Raw genomic sequence first — 5668 nt, 5'->3', positions numbered from 1 at the left:
TTTTTTTTTTTTTACAGAAAAAAACTAGAGCCTATTTACAAAACATGCCAAAGGAGAATTTCATGCCAGTGTCTCTGCAGAACTGTTCTAAAGTGAATACAGTTGAGTAACAGAATACACTTTTACTTCTACAAATTATAGGTTCTTCCCTATTTTCTGGGAGAAATACATTTTGAGGGCATGGACTATAAAACGGCATACAGTGCAAAGACAGAAACAAGGAAGTTTGCAAATCCTTTTATATTTCCAGCTGTTGAAACAATATATTTGAATGCTGAAGTTACCTCTAGCGGCAAAACCAGTCAGCTATTAAGCTGCCAGAATGCTACAGTAATTGAATATATAACCATCTCTCTTTTTGCATGCTCTTTGTTCTCCTCTTCTAGAAGTTGTAGGTATCTCTTTAGTTTGATTATCTATCGTCTTAATGAAGTTGCATCTACAACAGTCATGTCATCTGATGTTCCTTCGATTGTGGCATCTATATGAAATGGCATAGATGGAATCCTTCCTGACCAGCTGTCCATTTTGGCCAACAGCATTTTCACTCATAGAGTGCTCTCTCTTTAGCCTGCCAACTGCATGGATTTCTTCATTTTGAGGGGTTGGAGGAGGTCTTTCTTTTTTTTTTTTTTTTTTTTTGTCGGTCGTGGGGCTTGAACTCTGGGCCTGAGCGCTGTCCCTCAGCTCTTCAGCTCAAGGCGAGCGCTCTACCACTTGAGCTACAGCGCCACTTCCGGTTTTCTGGTGGTTTATTGGAGATAGGAGTCTCACGGTCTCTCCTGCCCGGGCTGGCTTTGAACCGCCATCCTCAGATCTCAGCCTCCTGAGTAGCTAGGATTACAGGCGTGAGCCACCAGCGCCCGGCTGGAGGAGGTCTTTCTAAATCCAGAAAATCTAGTGGTCTTTCACTCAGTGTAAGTACACAGGGCGGTGTTTTTAGTGCCAGAGGTTTAAAGGGAGTTGACTGGATAAGGTCAAGATCTGCTGGTCTTGAAAATGAAACATCTTCATTATTTCCTGCTACACTGATCCTCTCTGGAACCTGCATACCACATTAGCGTTTGGAATGCCTCTTGGAATCCTTGCTCCAGGCCAGCATTTGGTGGAGCGACTTTTTAATTTTTCTGGGACCCTCATCTGCTGACTAATACACCTCCGGTGTATTCCATTTCATACTGAATCTGACTAATTCCTGCCATCTCAGCAGCAGTGGGAGAAGGAAATGCTGCCTCACTCACCAAATGGGAACCAACTACTTCTTGCTACCTGGCACTATCTGCTTCTGTGTACATACTGAATCCTTCAACTTGCTTCAATGTGCACGCGCTGGATTTAGAGCCACTTTTGTCCCCCTGGCCCGCTGGAGAGTCTCGGGACGGAGAGGGCCGCTGCCCACGGGCTCCCGGGTTGCCTGGTGAGTGCTCCAGGAGGCCTTCGGCCAAGCGCATTGAGGAGCCTGGGCCAAGCACCCGCGAAGCGGCCATGGCACGGGGAAGGACGCCGGCTCTATGTTTTGATAAAGCTCCCATATGGGAAAATATACATAGCTCTGTGGGTTTTGAGAATTTTTAGCAATGCAAAAACTTCAAGATGATTTTCTACAATATACAATTATATACATATACATGCATATATATATATATATATATATATATATATATATACACTAAGTTCATTGAAGGGGGATCAAAATAAAACCAGTTTTGTTAAAAAATCTAGTTTTTTTGTTTTTTGTTTTTTTCTGTTGGTCATGGGGCTTGAATTCTAGGCCTGGGCACTGTCCCTGAGCTCTTCAGCTCAAAGCTAGAGCTCTACCACTTGAGCTGCAGTGCCACTTCCAGTTTTCTGAGTGGTTTATTAGAGAAAAGAGTCTCACGGAATTTTCCTGCCAGGGTTGGCTTTGAACCGTGATCCTCAGATCTCAGCCTCCTGAGTAGCTAGGATTACAGGTGTGAACCACCAGTGCCTGGCAAAAACATCTAATTTTAACAAAAAAAAATGTTAATAAGAAACAATATGCTGGCTGGTTATTGATAGATCAAACCTGCAATCCTAGCTACTCAGGAGGCTGAGATCTGAGGCTAGCAGTTTAAAACCAGCCTGGGAAGCAAAGTCTGTGAGACTCTTATATCCAATTATACACAAAAAAGCTGGTTGTAGAGTTGTGACTCAAGTAGTAGAGCACTGGTCTTGAGCAGAAAAGTGCAGGGACAGGAACAACACCCTGAGTTCAAGCTCCAGTACACACACACACACACACACACACACACACAGGAACAACACCCTGAGTTCAAGCTCCAGTACACACACACACACACACACACACACACACACACACACACACACACACACACACACACACACACACACACACACACACACACACACACACACACACACACACACACACACACACCACCTGTATAGTTTGTCTCAAAATAAGGCACATTGGATAAACAAAAATTCTGACTTTTTTTTTATGTAAAGCTGCTTTTGTTTTGGAGACATCTCTTCTGTAGGGGTTTCTATTTTTTTCTTTTTTTAAATTAAAAAAAATTTTTTTTGTGAACATACTGTACAGCGGGGTTACAATTACATGGGCAGGATAATGCGTACATTTCTTATCAAGCATTGCAGCCTCCTCCTTTGTTTACCCTTCACATCCCTTCCCAGCCTCCCTCCCCACCCCCCTACCCAATCCTCCGCCCCCCTTCCTCCCCCACCAACGTTGTAAAGTTCGTTTTCGACATGACAACTTATACTTCTCATTGTTGCATCAGGTCCACCTGTATCCTTAAACGACTTGTTTTTCCCCATCTCCTCCACAAGTTATACTGACATGAAATATAGTGAAAGCAGGGGTTATACTGTAGGGGAGGGACATACAAAGCAACAAAGAGATAATCTTATAAATGTGTTAGAAACAATTGCATGAAAGAAAAAACATTAAAATACATATCTAAGGGTTCATTTTCCTAATACCACATTATCTGACCTTTTCTGCTTGACTCATACATATACTAGACATTCCAAATAAGGGAAACCATGGGACCTATGTTTCTTTGGGCCTGGCTTACTTCACTTAATATAATTTTTTCCAAGTTTTTCCATTTCCTAACAAATGGGGCAATGTCATTCTTTCTGATGGAGGCATAGAATTCCATTGTGTATATATACCACATTTTCTTGATCCATTCATGTACTGAGGGGCATCTGGGTTGGTTCCATATCTTAGCTATGGTAAATGATTCTGCAATAAACATAGTTGTGCTGGTAGCTTTAGTGTGGTCTTGTTTGTAAACATTTGGGTAAATGCCCAAAAGTGGGATTGCTGGGTCATAGGGGAGTTCTATGTGAAGTCTTTTGAGGAACCTCCATACTGCTTTCCAAAGTGGTTGAACAAGTTTACATTTCCACCAACAATGAAGTAAGGTTCCCTTCTGTCCACATCCCCTCCAGCATCTGTTGTTGTTAGAGTTCTTGATTTTTGCCATTCTAACTGGAGTGAGGTGGTATCTCAATGTTGTTTTGATTTGCATTTCTTTTATGGATAGGGAGGTTAAAATTCTGACTCTTGAACTGACTTAATGCCCAAAGAAATCAGTGGAGGTGGTCATTTAGGTGATCATGGAGTTCAGCCCTGTTCTTTGCCAGTTGCTCATTTGATCCTGCTAAACGACTACTGGGATAGGCAGCATATTTCCTTCACTGAAAACTAATCCCTATGGCAACCTTGATTCCTCCTCAAATATGTGCAACAAGGTCATGGAAAATGCATTCACAGAAAGGGATAGTGATGTCTTCCTGGTAAATGTGTTGAATGCATACTTCCCAGTCACATAGGATCATTTGATTGTTATCTGCCTATTAGATATCCAAACTGAAGTAAATCATAGGAAACTGGATCTTGCATTCTTGTTACACATCAAAAAATACAGAGCTGGCCACTGGTATCTCATGCCTGTAATTCTACCTACTCAGGAGGCTGAGATCTGAGAATCATGGTTCGAAGTCAGCCTGAGCAGGAAACTCTATGACACTCCTCTCCAATAAACTACTCAGAAAAAGCTGGAAGTGGTGCTGTTGCTCAAGTGATGGAGTGCTAGCCTTGAGTATAAAGAGGCTCATGGACAGCACCTAGGCCCAGAGTTCAAGCCCCAGGACCATCAAAAATAAATAAATAAATAAATAAATACTGTGTAGGAATAGTCACTTTAACTGAGACAATATAGAAAGCCAGTTCATGCCAGGCACCATTGGTTCTTGCCTGTAATCCCAATTATTCAGAAGGCTGAGATCTGAGGATTTTGGCTCAGTCAGCTTGGGCAGGAAAGTCTGTGAGACTCTTATTTCCAAATAACTGCCAAAAAGCCAGAAATGGAGTTGTGGCTCAAGGCCATAGAATATTAACCTTGAGTAAAAAGCTCAGGATTTGCACCCAGGCCCTGAGTTCCAGCCCTAAGACCAGCATTTAAAAAAAAAAGGGCTGGGAAGGTGGCTTAGTGGTAGGGTGCTTGCCAAGCATGCACGAATCCCTCAGTTGATTTCCACAGTATCACATATGCAGAAAAAGCCAGAAATGGTGCTGTGGTTCAAGTGGTAGAGCTCTATCCTTGAGCAAAAGCAGCTCAGGGAAAATGCCCAGGCCCTGACTTTAAGTCAAGACGGGCAAAAAGAAGAAAAAGAAAAGCTAGCACAACCCAGTAACTCTGTGGTTGATAATAATGAAAGGTGTTGGATTACTATGTATCTGGAAGAATTGGGAGAACTTAGTGATGGCCTTTGAACAGAGTACATAGATTGGTGACAAGTCAGAGGAGAACACAGCCTTAATTTATGATATTGGTAGGGGCTGTAAGCTCATGGTATCCTGTGTTGCTAAGGAAAACCTGACATTATCAGAACTAACTCAAACTGATATTGCCAGAACCATCTTGTAAATCAGATTTGAGAAGCTGTAACCATGGAGGTAAATGTAAACTCAAAATGTTCTCCTGTCTATAAGGCTCAGACTCCAGAGTAGGAAGTTCTCTGGGCCTCCGGCATAAGAAACCTGAGTTCTCCAACTCTCTACTTGTGGCTTGATGCTTTCCCATCAGTTTTGTGCAAGAGTGTGGTGAAAGCTGGTCAGACTAGGAGCTCTGACTCCTACTTCATGGAGTTGATAAGACACTGAAATTTGGATTGTGATTTCTGTGAAGTTACAACAGTAGACAATAATTAAATGCAGGTGGGGAACATAGCTGGTCCCTGAATACCTGAGACCACTAACTCATAGGCTAGAAAGTCAAACCACAGGACTCTCTACAGAGAGATTTCCCCAAAAATCCTTCTGCCCTAAGTTGGCAAGGAGATGATTGACCTCTTAGATGAAATAACCACTTCCAGAGACCAGTCCAGATCTTGAGTCAACTCTTGGCTCTACATTTCAATTGGTGGCCCCAAAGACATCACCTTTACCCCCAGATGAAGTCTTGATGAACACCCCAGGGCCCAATTCCCCTCCTTCGCGCAGTGACCCTCCCCCTCCCCCACCTTCCCCAGAATGACCAGTATTCTACTCAGCTTCCAACTGACTTGGAACTCAGGATATTCCAAGCAGGTGTCTTAACTGCCAAGTCCAGAGGAGAAGGAGTTAAGCTTACGAAACTGGAGGGGTAGCTAC

At 42.9% G+C, this 5668-nt stretch overlaps 1 pseudogene; it reads right to left on the bottom strand.

Annotated features, from left to right (window-relative positions):
- Positions 1-302: 302 nt before the first annotated feature.
- On the bottom strand, positions 303-1270 carry LOC138813559 (mitochondrial fission factor-like; annotated as a pseudogene).
- Positions 1271-5668: the final 4398 nt, after the last annotated feature.

Source organism: Dipodomys merriami, unplaced genomic scaffold (assembly GCF_024711535.1).
Source record: "Dipodomys merriami isolate MVZ:Mamm:240054 unplaced genomic scaffold, mDipMer1.0.p SCAF_6, whole genome shotgun sequence".
NCBI lineage: Eukaryota > Metazoa > Chordata > Mammalia > Rodentia > Heteromyidae > Dipodomys > Dipodomys merriami.
This window is presented reverse-complemented; position numbering and strand designations above follow the sequence as displayed.